The sequence below is a fragment of the Triticum urartu genome, chromosome 1A (genome assembly GCF_056163025.1).
Source record: "Triticum urartu cultivar PI428250 chromosome 1A, HENAU_Tu73, whole genome shotgun sequence".
Lineage (NCBI taxonomy): Eukaryota > Viridiplantae > Streptophyta > Magnoliopsida > Poales > Poaceae > Triticum > Triticum urartu.
In genome coordinates this window covers 573,294,490-573,311,315 of record NC_141873.1, presented here as the reverse complement: position 1 = coordinate 573,311,315, position 16,826 = coordinate 573,294,490, and positions in this window count along the sequence as shown.

Sequence of the window (16,826 nt, the reverse complement as noted above, 5' to 3'; positions counted from 1 at the left end):
TATGTGAGAAAAAGAAAAAATCAAGATTTTTGTGATAACAAATATATGTGGCATTTTAAACTTTTTTTTTCACAAAATGCCCTCTCAGCCCAGTGGCGTTGGGTGCTCACACGCACACAGGAGGTTGTGGGTTCTAGCCTGTCGCCTCGCGAACTTTTTAGAAAAAAACCACGCGATCACCAGAAGGAGCTGAACAACGACCCACTATAGCGATCGAACGTGGCGTTTTCTCTGCGCTGAAATTCGTGCGGTGACTGGGTGACCATTTGCTGGGGTTAGCCGCCTGGCGAACGGTCGCTAGGTAACATTTCCCTTTATTTTTTGGTTTTTGTTGTTTCTTTTTTCTTCCACATAAAGTGAAGAACAGTTGTGTTTCCACGCGAAGCATAAAAATTGTGCTTCTCTGCTTTAGTAAAAAGTGCGTCTACGTGAAGCATAGTTATGCTTCCGCATAAAATACAATATGCACTTCTGTGCTTTTCAAAAATAAATGAAGCACAAATTTCCGTGGTTTTTTTATTTCCTTTTTATTTGGTTTTTTTCGATGTTTTCAGCTACTTTTTTATCTCAAGTGTTTGGGTTTTTTTGGTCTGGTTTTTTCGTTTTCTACTTTTTGGGTATGTCCCTCCTCGTCCACCCCGCCTCGGGCCCTACCAAGAAGAAGCTACTGGTTAATAGGTGTAAGTCATACATTCTTCAATTTATATTTACTCACACCTACAATTTGATAGTCTTGTACTCTAGAAATGCCTACCAAGTTATTTTGTAGATTATAAAATGGGCGACGCTACGCATCCGCCGGCGGAAATTGAAAAAGATCCGCCGCCTCACTGACCATTGGATAGAGACATAATGACCGTCCGATTTATCAATGTAAGCAATCATATTTTGCAACAAGAGTGGTGTTTTCGCAAGTTGCGATCACCCGAGCATGTTTTTTTTTTGCAATAAAAATCTTGTTGCAGAGATTTTAAAGATCAACTGTGCCTATATTTTTTAATTTTGTAGATCTTTTTTGCAACAAGGATAATGTTGCAGAGTTCTTTTTTGCAACAAAGATTATGTTGCGGAAATTTTTTGTCCGCATTGTGGTTGGCTCTCGAGGCCGTGTTACCACTGCAACATTCCCTGTCGGGGATATACCCCGCGGTGTAACCCGGTCGGAAGTATAACCCGGCCGGACTTGGTGATTCACCGGCGACCCGCACTGACCAGACGGTTTACAAGCACCCTGACTGAACATTATTACTCACTGATAACCCGGCGGACGGGACAGACGGATGACAAGGCCCAAGGCCCAGAAGACCGGTTTATGTTAATGGTGGGCCGGTTTAAGAGAAAATGTGCTAGGAATGTTTCCCTTAAAAGGAGTCAAGACCCGTACTTGTATCCGGTTTGTATTAGAAGAGAGACTAGTCCTAATTAAAACCATTCAGATGCGCATCAAGGTCGAGTAAGGCTGGTCACAATGGGGAGGAACTTAGGAGTAACATCACACACTCCAATACAACTTTGTTTATGTGTCACATATTTAATGAAGAGAGAGGTGCTTGTGGTAACTAGCTAAGTTACCGGAACATCACCCACTCCAAGAAACAATGAGTCTATAACATAATAAATACATTGTTGCATGACACTACATAGATGTTACTACCTCCACAGTGGGTAGGAACAGCCGGCCGCGCTAGCCACGTCTCCTTTTACTGTACCGCACCTTCCCTGTAAAAAGTAGCGATGACATCGGCGAAAACGCATCCTCTTTTCCTCACAGCCCGCTCTCCACCGTGACGCTAGGGTTCCTAGCCGCCGCCGCGCGCACAGCCGGCCGAAGCCACCTCCACTCCGGCGCCCATCGATAGTCCTCTTCGCCGTCGCCCGGAGCTGCTCCGCCCATCTTTGTCCGTTCCCGAGTGGACTCGGCCCGCCCAGCAGCCCATCCACGCCGGCCGGCCGGAGCTGCGCCGCCCACCACAGCAAAGGGGTGGGGGAGGGGGGTAGAGGATGGGGGTAGCAACGTCACGCGGTGGAGGTCGCCGGTACGCCGTACTCTGTGTGCACCTCCATGGGATCCCCACGACACATGGCTCTGCCATGAGGTTGTGGTAGAGTTGGTCTTCTTCCCCGCTGGCCAGAAGATGCAAGTGTCTACCCACTTCTTTTCCTTTCTCTCTATAGATAGAAATTGTGCTCTCTCTGAGAATTATTTTTACTTTTTAATGTGTTATTACTTTTGTTCTTGCTGATGCCTTAGGCCGATGTGCTGCTTTGATTCAGTTTTCTCTTCTTTGAGGCATGGTAGTACAAAAAGTTGAACTTGACAACTGTTGCAGGTCACCACCTGTGGCAAAGATTGGCAGGGAGTGCAAAGTTGTTGTCGGAGCTCAGGAATGCAGCGGGAGTTCGCCTGTTCTCGGCTTCCTGTTTGGAGTTGTATAGTGCCACCCCTGTCGACTCCACTGGCAGTGGGATCCAGATCCCCCCTGACCTCTTCCTTTGTCCTTGGTTGACAAAAACACTAAGCAATCCTCACATTTCAAAAGTGCTCCAGGTCCAACTCCAGGATATTTGATTCAGCAATCAGCTTCAGTTTCAAGTTTCAGTGCTTCAGAAATATTGGTTTTGGCAATCAGCTTGCCGAGATGGTACCTGGACATAATTTACTTGCGTGCTATAGCGTGTAGAAAATTGTCTAGTTAAATTGATCAGTGTACAATCTCTCGCTAATATCATATTTTCAGAGGCCACGCTATTTTGTATAGCACGCTATTCATTAGATCTGTCTACTCCTGTATTTTCAGTTACCTGTGTGACTGAAAAAATACACTATATGTTACTATGCTATATTTCCTAAGTTATGTATAGAACCTATGCCTATATACTTGGATCACTGGATCGTTCAATTCTTTTTATGCATCAAAACTACAGAATTACTACTTATCATTGCAGTGTCGTGTTCTGTGTATACCAATATCTCTACCACTATACCAATATCTACCCCCGCAGTCTGCTCGAGGTCGGCCATGGAGGTTCGGCCCGACCAATGGATGGATGGAGATGAAACCCTAGCCCAACACCCAACCATGGATGGATGGGATGGGGCGACGATGACGGCGGCGGCGGCCTTCTCTCGGTGCTTGCTGATGTGGTGGCCATCGACGTCGGCGACGAGTTGCAGCACATAGACATCAAAGGTACCGACGCCCTCCATCCTCCTCCCCTCCCCTCCCCTCCCCTCCCCTCACCTCATCTTCTTCTGGATTTTTTGATTTGATCCATGCGGTTGGTTTCTGCAGGCTGCGGGTGTGACAGAGGAGCACCATGGCGGACGTGCAGGCCATGGCTCTCTATGTAAGGCCCTTCCCTTCCCTCTCTCTGTTCGGGCCATGCTCAGGCAGTATTTTCTCTTCTCTTCCGCAAAAAAAGTCTTTTCTCTTCATGATCTAAACATGTTGGAGGCCATTATTTCTTCTCTGCCATAGTTTGCTGCTACTGCCATGTTAACTGAGAGTTGATAGCCAATATCAAGTGATTTGGAATTTGTTGATCTGAACCATAAATGTGATGATTTATCACAATTGTCATATGATCGCAATTTTGTTGATCACATTACATCTATGCTCTGTTTGTTTGTTTGTTTAAATCCGTGCTTCCACTTTGAGGTTGAACAATAGGTTAAGGGAGCAGTCCTCAATTTTTTTGGGGTCCAACGGAGCAGCAGGAGTGTGGAGAATTAAGGCACTCGAGGACTCTGGAATATGGATGGAGAGAACGACAGTTGAAGACATGGATATTGCTATCCGAGCACATATAAAGGGATGGAAGTTTCTGTTATGGTTTATGACTTTTCTGTATGGCATTCATATATTTACTGATCATTCAAACAGTGCTACATGAATTTCCATTCAGTGTTAATGTGAATTGCTGGAGCACAATATGACTCATGCTCATCTCCATGTCAATGCTAGGAGGAGAAAAACTACATTTAGAGGTTACGAAATGGCAATGGGTGGATTACCTCCCAGGAGCAGATGACTGGCATGGTTAGTGATCACTAGGCCATGAATCTCATGGATCCCATGATATAGGTACATCAAGGAAATTTTAATAAGTTCATGGCACAACATATAATTTAATGTTAGATTTCTACATTAAATATCAGGAAAAAATTCTTGCAATTCATTTAAATGATGGTCGGGAAATTCCTGTTAAATGAATCTTAACAATAAGGATACAGTCGTCTACATTTAGTTTGCTTTTCTATTGCTGGGTAATCTTCTTATGCCATCATTTTCTGAGTATTTTTATGGTGCAGGTATATGGTCCAGATCCGACGGAGACAAGAAAAATCGTGTTGCTGCTTCTTCTTTCGATTGTAAGTGAATCCTTTGATGACAGTGCTATTTTTTGTTGTATTAATACTGCATCTGATTCACATACTTCATTTAACCTTGTTTGAGAAATTGTGCATGTTTTTGCTACATTGGTCCAGGAAAATCCAGGTGAAACCTTTCAGGAACTCAAGACGACACGCATTGATTATATTTCATTGTGATGGCCGTTGCCGACACAACTACTATGGGTACACGCAACTTCTATTTCGCTCGTCACCGGAAACCACCGCCCAGATCCATCTCTTCTCAACCATGCCGACATGGTGGTCAGGGGTGCTTACAACTTGTGAGGACCTGCGTTCTCGCTGTTGATCCGTGATGGCATGGCCTCCCCGCGCCCTAGCTGCATTCTAGCTAATGGTTTGGGTCCGCCAGTGGAGGGAGAGGGGGACGACCTCTGTCGCTCCTTCTCTCTAGCCTCTTCATCTTGATGAAGCCGTAGGAGTAGAGGGGCACACGCGTGATGGATCTGCTCCAAGCACCTCAAGGCACGCATCTTCAAGGTGATCACTTCATCCACATTCAATGTCAGTTCCCGCGTTTACTCCTTTTTTGGGGTGGATGGGTGCATGATACTCTGATAGTAGCAGGCAGCTGTAGTACATACTGCAAATTGGCACGCTGAAACTAGCCTGCAATTTTCTCAGAAATTTTTATGTCACATGCCAGTGGAGTGGATTATAACATTTCAGTGGAACAAATTGTAGGTATTTCTTGTTTGCTTCTCAAAGAAAAGGATGTTATATTAACTTGATGTTGCTGTTCTTGGTAGGATGAACAAATAGCACCTTGCAGGCTCTTGATTTTTTCTGCGATTCCCTTTGAAAGGATATAAGTTTGCAGTTTTTTATCAGTTCTTCTGAAGCAAACAATATGTGATGGATAGCTACAATTATAGTTTTTTTTAATATTATTGTCCTGATCGAGGTTCTTGTAAGATTAGATATGCCTTGCTTTATATATGTTGGCTTTATCGCATTGTTAGACATTTGAAAACATGAGGCTAACAACCGTTAGTTCAATGTTAGAAATGTGTGTCTGTGTCTGAAAATGACGGTATGGGGCACAATGAGGCGCTTCAGCAAGGCAAGTGCGCCACAAGAACGCTCTCAGGAGGCCCGTCATTGGCGGGCCCCAGCCCCTAGTCCTAATAGGACTCCATATGTAACCCGCCCCTTCAACATATATAAGGAGAGGCAAGGCTCCCTAAAGAGGGACAAGTAAGAAGAAAATAATAGCTAAGGGTTAGAGACAACTAGGAGAGCCGGTTTACGACGACTCCCTCATGAGCATAATGAGACCTAGCCACAAACAGCATGTAGGGCTATTCCGGATGATGTTTCTCGGAGCCCGAAGCTGTATAAACCCTTGTCTTGTGTGTTGATCCGCCTTGCGTCTCTCGATTCCGACCAACCCCTTCAAGCTACCGCATACATGCGTTAGCCTCACGACTAAGTCCTCACGCTAGGACATCTGCCGTGACAATTCCACGACAGTTGGCGCCCACCGTGGGGCCTGCGCACGGTGGTGTTGAGTTCTTGGAGGGATCTCTCCTAGGGATTGAGAAGCTCGCAAATTTTTTTTGGAAGAAAGAAAAACTGGTTTGAAAGGATTTGCATCAGCGTCAAGTTTGTCATTCCAGATTTAAAGATTTCTGAGATTTAAGATTCAAGACAACCTAGAGTTACCCGCGTGGTCGCACGCGACCAGGTGATCCGTAGGTCGATTTACACTACGGTGTTCTACAAAATCGCCAAGACCGATCAGAGCAAAAATTTGCTGCGGCCGCGGTTGGCCAGTCAAGGAAACACAGCCACATTTTACCATCTGCGTACAAGCACCCAGGACCTGAATTACTGCTACTACTGGTACATGTCAGATCAGATCGGCGTAAAGTTCAAGCCGCCGAAACCGACAGGATTTGATGGCTCTGTTGTTCGGTTCACGTGTGCGTCGCGGCACGCGTCTGGTGACCCGTCGATCCGAGGACGGATCGATTTCTGTTGCAGCCGAGACCGGCTGGAGTTTCCTGCGCGCACGCCTCCAATGTTGTTGTCTGATCCGGCAATTTCCGCTGCTGGACTCGAGGTGCGGCAGAAAACTCGTTAATCCGTCAAGCCGCCGAGAGCCCGAGTCAATCAGTTTCCCCTGCCGTGGATTGTTTTGCTGGTTTCAAGTCCCGAGGCACTAGGCTACATCGCTGCTGGCTGCTGCTACTACCTGATCAATTAGTACTACTTCTAGTACGTGGTGATTTCCACAAAACACAGCATGTTGATTTCCCAAGTCGCTGTCACTCATCACGTCGAGCTACAAGTTCAGATTTGTTTTTCTTCAACTGCCAGGTTCACCCGAAGCAATCAGGTGATATCGGTCCAATCTGTTTTAATAATACAGATAAATTTTTGTATGAATGGTTACTCTGTATGTAGTATTGTTTCGCAGGATAATTGTTCATTACAAATGAGGCATTATACCGCGGATACGGACCACACCGGCTTACAATACCATGGCCATCTCTTGTGACTACGCCGGCTTAAAGCACCGTGACCGTCTTTTACGACTGTGCGGGTTTACAACGCGGAGGACGACTTGCCCGTCCGCACCGACTTACAATGTCGCGGCCGACTCATCTCTCCGAGCCGCTTCTAATGCTGCGATCGGTTTACTGTCCGCTCTGCGGTCTGGCTTATTCAAAGTGCCGGGTTGACTAATGGACTTTACGCATAGATCATCTGTCGTTCACAAACATCAGATGATATCTATCCAAATTTACCTTATTAGCACTTATTGTTTTTGTCAAAGAACAATTACTCCGCCCTGTAATATTTTTATGCAGGACAACTTTTTATGCCATTATATTGTGGATACGGAGGGCATGCACTAGCATTCGTCCATGCCACGCTGCTCGACAGACATGCGTGCAAGCCACCGTGCCCGCGGTCCAGTCCGCGTCAACTCGTATGGACCGTGCGAACTGCTCGATAAAGCACGCACAGGCCGCCGTCCCCCGCGGTCCGGTCTACATCAACATACCGCCAACTTGCTCGTCCGTGCCGGCTTACAATGCCGGTGCCGACTCTCCCCATCCACAATGGTTTACAACGCCGTGGCCGATGCACCTGTCTGCTCCCATGGCCGACTCGCCTGTCATGGATTTCAGCTTTATCGCAGTAATCATCAACTCCGTGACGGATAAATTCCGGCTCAACATATCAGATGAAATCAATCCAGTATATTTTTATATTATATATTGCTTTCTTTAAAAAGAGCAATTACACCGACTTGCGATATTATTTATGCAGGAGCAATTGTTCACTGCAAAAGATATGGCCGTGTCTTGGATATATAGCTCGTGCCACTATTATTATGCGCAAGTGCCGCCTCTAATATTGTGGACGTCTTTACCGTTCGTCTATTGCAGCCTGGTCTACATCGACACACCAGGGCCGCACCTGTCTGCATGTGCGGTTCGCGACTTGGGTAGCTAGCCCAGTTTTTTCTTTCAAATTGGAGGCAAATTATCGTCAACCGCCGTTTGCACTGGATGGCTCAATGAGCAGGCGCACAAGTCGCCGCCACTACAGTTTGGTTAACTTCAAATCGCCAGTTGGAAGGAACCATTGGCCGAGTTGCTGACACGGCTCATACATGATTATTTATAACCCGCCGCAGTCACCTCAACCTTCTATGGATTCACATCGTGCTATCAACACCAATGATATACAATTTATGTCGGTTTATACCACGGTCAAATACGGAGAATCTCAAGCCAACTCCTTGAGTCACCTTGAGACTCGGGGGCTACAATGATATGACTCAGCAAATGCTGCCGGTTTTCAGTGAAGTCAAGAACCCCAGGACGTTGGAGGGAAAGATAACCCGGTCCCGGAAGCTACTACCATATTGATGAAGATTTAAAGGCAAGGTTGTCAGAATCGTGATTTTGAATCAGATCGGAGCTCCGATGGTAGGATCGTAAATCGTAGAATCTTCACTATCAGGATCGTAGAAACGTAGATTCTATGAAGTAAAATCGTAGAATCGGAGGGGTTAGTTTGGATCGTAAAGTCGTAGAATCATATAACGGAATCGCGATTCTGACAACCTTGTTTAAAGGCCATCTAAAAAATTCCGGTTCAAAATGAAGAATGCCGGTTTAAAATCTGGTTCAAGGGAAATCTGTTCTCCCACAGAGCTCTGAAGCTTTCAAATCCAGTTTAAGAATTTCTGGTTAAAAAAAGAATTAACTTCTCGCAAATTCGAGTTTAAAGGCCGTCAGAAAATTTCGGCTAAAAAATGAAGATTCCGGTTCAAAATCCGGCTCAAGGGAAAGATGTCTCCCATAAAGCTTTGAAGCTCTTAATATCTGGTTTAACATCCGGTTTAAGAAGAAATATCTCTCGCAAAGATCGAGTTCTCAGAAAAGTTAAAGGTTGCTGAAGAGGACCTGTTTGCCATGATGCGCGGTTGAAACATGGGTTGTCCCGCCGTATTGGCTTATCATATTGATCACATGGGGGCTTCTGTTTATAAAGCGGAGTTCTGATTACATATTGATCCGTCTGTCAAGCCAATATTATCATAAGAGCACAGCTTTGGTTACTTCGGTAATCCAGCTATCAAGCCAATATTATCACAAGGGGCCAAAGAGAGTTTGTTGCACAGCACAGCTCAAACATGGGTATCCCTTGAGCACAGCTCACAATATCACTTGGGGGCTATGTTCGAACCATAGTCACACCTCTTGATAGGCTTAAGACCACCCGGGAAATCACTTGGGGGCTCTGGTCGTATCCGAATCACAGCTTATACCCTCTTGATCAGCATAAGGGCACCAGGGAAATCACTTGGGGGCTTGGTCGTATCCGAACCATAGCTACACCTCTTGATAGGCATAAGGCCACCAGGGAAATCTCTTGGGGGCTATGGGTTCGAACTATAGTTACACCTCTTGATAGGCATAAGGGCATTAGGGAAATCACTTGGGGGCTTGGTCGTATTCGAACCATAGTTACACCTTTTGATCGGCGCAATGCCACAATTATGACTACATGGGGGCTCTGGTCGTATCCGAACCATAACTTAAACCCTCTTGATCATACATATACATCATCATATATTGCATCATACTCCCTCCGTCCGAAAATACTTGTCATCAAAATGGATAAAGAAGAATGTATCTAGAACTAAAATACATCTAGATACATCCCTTTTTAATCATTTTGATGACAAGTATTTCCGGACGGAGGTAGTACGTTGCATCATCATTACATCGTCATAGCATGCATCATATGTGCATGGATATACCGGCGTTCATTAACCCGACTTGACTTTCAACGACAAGTTGTTTGTACATGATCACTTATAATCCGGCGCTTATTAACCCGGTCTGGTTTTGACTAACAAGTCGCCAGTGTTATAAGGAAAATCCGGTGTTTATTATATCTCGGCACGGTTTATTATCATAATCCGGCAAATTAAGGAAGGAGTTCTCAATACTCAAGATTGGGGTTACCACCCTCACTACAAGAATTGGTTAAACCAACGAGGTGATTCAATGTCACAGGTATCATCTATGTCATATTTGATTATCTTCAATTACAGCTTTGGTTATAAACCCTGGCTATTTATATGGGCATTATGACCCGCCCTGCGGTAAACCGGCAAGGATTCTTGTGATCTACTTGTGTGCAAGATAAGAATGCATTTGGGTGGCTACCCACCCTGGCTTTCAACGTTAAGTCGCCGGGGCATATGTTATTTACACTTTGAGCAGGATTTGTAGAATTATGACATATAAATTCAAACTCATCATCAAAATTGATGCTTCAAAAGGGTTATCCATTTTGGATTTTCTCAAAGGCTATCAGCCGCTGGGTTATAAAAATTCCGGTTTACAATGAATGCGCATTAAGTCGCCATCGGCCAAGAGCCGCCGAGTATTTAAACTCGGATTTACTTATCAACTGGTAAGATATTCATATCTTTCATAGCCAAAATTGGCTGGATTTTCATGATGATATTGAATGATTGAGGTTTTTAAACCGGATTATATTATTCAAATCTTCAAATAGGCAAACTGTTGGAAATATGCCCTAGAGGCAATAATAAATTGGTTATTATTATATTTCCTTGTTCATGATAATCGTTTATTATCCATGCTAGAATTGTATTGATAGGAAACTCAGATACATGTGTGGATACATAGACAACACCATGTCCCTAGTAAGCCTCTAGTTGACTAGCTCGTTGATCAATAGATGGTTACGGTTTCCTGACCATGGACATTGGATGTCGTTGATAACAGGATCACATCACTAGGAGAATGATGTGATGGACAAGACCCAATCCTAAGACTAGCACAAGATCATGTAGTTCGTATGCTAAAGCTTTTCTAATGTCAAGTATCATTTCCTTGCACCATGAGATTGTGCAACTCCCGGATACCGTAGGAGTGCTTTGGGTGTGCCAAACGTCACAACGTAACTGGGTGGCTATAAAGGTACACTATAGGTATCTCCGAAAGTGTCTGTTGGGTTGGCACGAATCGAGACTGGGATTTGTCACTCCGTGTAAACGGAGAGGTATCTCTGGGCCCACTCGGTAGGACATCATCATAATGTGCACAATGTGATCAAGGAGTTGATCACGGGATGATGTGTTACGGAACGAGTAAAAGAGACTTGCCGATAACGAGATTGAACCAGGTATCGGGATACCGACGATCGAATCTCGGGCAAGTATCATACTGCTAGACGAAGGGAATTGTATACGGGATTGATTAAGTCCTTGACATCGTGGTTCATCCGATGAGATCATCATGGAGCATGTGGGAGCCAACATGGGTATCCAGATCCCGCTGTTGGTTATTGACCGGAGAGTTGTCTCGGCCATGTCTACATGACTCCCGAACCCGTAGGGTCTACACACTTAAGGTTCGATGACGCTAGGGTTATAGGGAAAGTATGTACGCGGTTACCAAATGTTGTTCGGAGTCCCGGATGAGATCCCGGACGTCACGAGGAGTTCCGGAATGGTCCGGAGGTAAAGATTGATATATAGGAAGTATGGTTTTTGCCACCGGAAGTGTTCCGGGCATCACCGGTAGTGTACCGGGACCACCGGAGGGGTCCGGGGGTCCACCGGGAGGGGCCACCAGCCCCGGAGGCTTGCGTGCGCCATAAGTGGGAAGGGACCAGCCCCTATGTGGGCTGGGGTGCCTCCCACCAAGGCCCAAGGCGTCCTCAAGAGGAGAGGGGGCAAACCCTAGGCGTAGATGGGCCCTAAGGCCCACTCTAGGTGCGCCCCCCTCTCTCTCCCCCTTGGCCGCCTCCCAGATGGGATCTGGGGGCTGCCGCCGCCCCTAGGGAGGGAACCCTAGGTGGGGGCGCAGCCCCTCCCCCCCCTATATATACTTGAGGTTTGGGGCTGCCCAACACATGTGATTTGCTCTCCCTGTTGGCGCAGCCCTACCCCTCTCCCTCCTCGTCTCTCGTAGTGCTTGGCGAAGCCCTGCTGGAGTCCCACGCTCCTCCACCACCACCACGCCGTCGTGCTGCTGCTGGATGGAGTCTTCCCCAACCTCTCCTTCTCCCCTTGCTGGATCAAGGCGTAGGAGACGTCACCGGGCTGTACGTGTGTTGAACACGGAGGTGCCGTCCGTTCGGCACTAGGATCATCGGTGATTTGGATCACGACGAGTACGACTCCATCAACCCCGTTCACTTGAACGCTTCCGCTTAGCGATCTACAAGGGTATGTAGATGCATTCTCCTTCCCCTCGTTGCTAGATTACTCCATAGATTGATCTTGGTGATGCGTAGGAAATTTTGAATTTCTGCTACGTTCCCCAACAGTGGCATCATGAGCTAGGTCTATGCGTAGTTTCTATGCACGAGTAGAACACAAAGTAGTTGTGGGCATCAATTTTGTCAATTTACTTGCCGTTACTAGTCTTATCTTGATTCGGTGGCATTGTGGGATGAAGCAGCCCGGACCAACCTTACACGTACGCTTACGTGAGACCGGTTCCACCGACTGACATGCACTAGTTGCATAAGGTGGCTGGCGGGTGTCTGTCTCTCCCACTTTAGTCGGATCGGATTCGATGAACAAGGTCCTTATGAAGGGTAAATAGAAATTGGCAATTCACGTTGTGGTTTTGGCGTAGGAAAGAAACGTCTTGCTAGCAACCTATAGCAGCCACGTAAAAACTTGCAACAACAATTAGAGGACGTCTAACTTGTTTTTGCAGCATATGCCTTGTGATGTGATATGGACAAAAGGATGTGATGAATGATATATGTGATGTATGAGATGGATCATGTTCTTGTAATAGGAATCACGACTTGCATGTCGATGAGTATGACAACCGGCAGGAGCCATAGGAGTTGTCTTAATTTATTTATGACCTGCGTGTCAACATAAACGTCATGTAATTACTTTACTTTATTGCTAAAGCGTTAGCCATAGTATTAGAAGTAATAGATGACGAGACAACTTCAAGAAGACACGATGATGGAGATCATGGTGTGATGCCGGTGACAACGATGATCATGGAGCCCCGAAGATGGAGATCAAGAGGAGCAAAATGATATTGGCCATATCATGTCACTATTTGATTGCATGTGATGTTTATCATGTTTTACATCTTATTTTCTTAGAATGACGGTAGCTTAAATAAGATGATCCCTCACTAAAATTTCAAGAAAGGTGTTCCCCCTAACTGTGCACCGTTGCGAAGGTTCGTTGTTTCGAAGCACCACGTGATGATCGGGTGTGATAGATTCTAACGTTCGAATACAACGGGTGTTGACGAGCCTAGCATGTACAGACATGGCCTCGGGACACATGCGAAACACTTAGGTTGACTTGACGAGCCTAGCATGTACAGACATGGCCTCGGAACACGGAAGACCGAAAGGTCGAACATGAGTCGTATAGAAGATACGATCAACATGAAGATGTTCACCGATGATGACTAGTCCGTCTCACGTGATGATCGGACACGGCCTAGTTGACTCGGATCATGTAATCACTTAGATGACTAGAGGGATGTCTATCTGAGTGGGAGTTCATAAGATGAACTTAATTATCCTGAACATAGTCAAAAGGTCTTCGCAAATTATGTCGTAGCTCCCGCTTCAGTTCTACTGTTTAGATATGTTCCTAGAGAAAATTTAGTTGAAAGTTGATAGTAGCAATTATGCGGACTAGGTCCGTAAACTGAGGATTGTCCTCATTGCTTCATAGAAGGCTTATGTCCTTAATGCACCGCTCAGTGTGCTGAACCTCGAACGTCGTCTGTGGATGTTGCGAACATCTGACATACACATTTTGATAACTACGTGATAGTTTAGATTTGAGGCACCAAAGACGTTTTTGAAACGTCGCGAAACATATGAGATGTTTCGAGGGCTGAAATTGGGATTTCAGGCTCGTGCCCACGTCAAGAGGTATAAGACCTCCGACGATTTTCTTAGCCTGCAAACTAAGGGAGAAAAGCTCAATTGTTGAGCTTGTGCTCAGATTGTCTGAGTACAACAATCATTTGAATCGAGTGGGAGTTAATCTTCCAGATGAGATAGTGATGTTTCTCCGAAGTCATTACCACCAAGCTGCTAGAGCTTCGTGATGAACTATAATATATCAGGGACATATATGATGATCCTTGAGATATTCGCGATGTTTGACACCACAAAAGTAGAAATCAAGAAGGAGCATCAATTGTTGATGGTTGGTGAAACCACTAGTTTCAAGAAGGGAAAGGGCAAGAAGGGATACTTCATGAAACGGCAATTCAGCTGCTGCTCTAGTGAAGAAATCCAAGGTTGAACCCAAACCCGAGACTAAGTGCTTCTGTAATAAGAGGAACAGCCACTGGAGCAGAATTACCCTAGATACTTGGTAGATGAGAAGGCTGGCAAGGTCGATAGAAGTATATTGGATATACATTGTGTTAATGTGTACTTTACTAGTACTCCTAGTAGCACCATGGTATTAGATACCGGTTCGATTGCTAAGTGTTAGTAAACTCGAAATAAAAGGCTGCGGAGTAAACGGAGACTAGCTAAAGGTGAGCTGGCGATATGTGTTGGAAGTTTTTCCAAGCTTGATGTGATCAAGCATCGCACGCTCCCTCTACCATCGAGATTGGTGTTTGCGTTGAGCATAGACATGATTGGATTATGTCTATCGCAATACGGTTATTCATTTAAGGAGAATAATGGTTACTCGGTTTATTTGAATAATACCTTCAATGGTCTTGCACCTAAAATGAATGGTTTATTGAATCTCGATCGTAGTGATACACATGTTCATGCCAAAAGATATAAGATAGTAATGATAGTACCACCTACTTGTGGCACTTCCACGTAAGTCATATTGGTATAAAACACATGAAGAAGCTCCATGTTGATGGATCTTTGGGCTCACTCGTTTTTTGAAAAGTTTGAGACATGCGAACCATGTCTATTGGTGTATATGCATGAAGAAACTCCATGCAAATGGACCGTTTGGACTCACTTGATTTTGAATCACTTGAGACATGCAAATCATACCACATGGGCAAGATGTCTGAAAGCCTCGTTTTCAGTAAAATGGAACTAGAAAGCAACTTGTTGGAAGTAATACATTTTGATGTGTACAGTCCAATGAGTGCTGAGGCGTGTAGTGGATATCGTTATGTTCTTACTTCACAGATGATTTGAGTAGATGTTGTGTATATTTACTTGATGAATCACGAGTCTGAATTATTGAAAGGTTCAAGTAATTTCAGGGTGAAGTTGAAAGATCGTCGTGACAAGAGGATAAAATATCTATGATATGATCATAGAGATGACTATCTGAATTACGAGTTTGGCACAGAATTAAGGCATTGTGGAAATTGTTTCACAACTAATACAGCCTGGAACACCATAGTGTGATGGTGTGTCCGAACATAATAACTGCACCCTATTGGATATGATGCATACCATGATGTCTCTTATCGAATTACCATGATAGTTTATGGGTTAGGCATTAGAGACAACCACATTCACTTTAAATAGGGCACCACGTAATTCCGATGAGATGATACCGTATGAACTATGGTTTAGAGAAACCTAAGCTGTCATTTCTTAAAAGTTTGGGGCTGCGACGCTTATGTGAAAAAGTTTCAGGCTGATAAGCTCGAACCCAAAGCGGATAAATGCATCTTCATAGGACACCCAAAACAGTTGGGTATACCTCCTGTCTTAGATCCGAAAGCAATAAGGGATTGTTTTTAGAATCGGGTCCTTTCTCGAGGAAAAGTTTCTCTCGAAAGAATTGAGTGGGAGGATGGTGGAGACTTGATGAGGTTATTGAACTGTCTCTTCAACTAGTGTGTGGCAGGGCACAGGGAGTTGTTCCAGCGGCACCTACACCAATTGAAGTGGAAGCTTATGATAGTGATCATGAAACTTCAGATCAAGTCACTACCAAACCTCGTGGGATGACAAGGATGCGTACTACTTCAGAATGGTACGCAATCCTATCTTGGAAGTCATGTTGCTAGACAACAATGAACCTACGAGCTATGGAGAAGCGATGGTGGGCCTGGTTTCCAAAATGGCTCGAGGCCATATAATCCGAGAGAGGATCCATATATGAAAACAAAGTGTAGACTTGGAAGAACTACTTGATGGTCGTAAGGCTGTTAGGTACATATGGATTTTAAAAGTAAGACGGACAATGACGGTAAGTATCACCATTAAGAAAGCTCGACTTGTCGTTAAGATGTTTTCCGACAAGTTCAAGGAGTTGACTACGATGAGACTTTCTCACTCGTAGCGATGCTAAGAGTCTGTTGGAATTATATTAGCGATTACTGCATTATTTATGAAATCTTGCAGATAGGATATCAAAACATTGTTTCCTCGACGATTTTCTTGAGGAAAGGTTGTATGTGATACAACCGGAAGGTTTTGTCAATCCTGAAAGATGCTAACAAGTATGCAAAGCTCCAGCAATCCTTCTAAGGACTGGAGTAAGCATCTCAGAGTTGGAATGTATGCTTTGATGAGATGATCAAAGATTTTGGGTGTATACAAAGTTTATGAGAAACTTGTATTTCCAAAGAAGTGAGTGGGAGCGCTATAGAATTTCTGATGAATATATGTTGTTGACATATTGTTGATCAGAAATGACGTAGAATTTCTGGAAAGCATATAGGGTTATTTGGAAAGTGTTTTCAATGGAAAGCCTGGATTAAGCTACTTGAACATTGAGCATCAAGATCTATAAGGATAGATCAAAACGCTTAATGGTACTTTCAAATGAGCACATACCTTGACATGATCTTGAAGGTGTTCAAGATGGATCAGTCAAAGAAGGAGTTCTTGCCTGAGTTGTAAGGTATGAAGTTAAGACTTAAAGCTCGACCACGGCAGAAGAAAGAGGAAGGACGAAGGT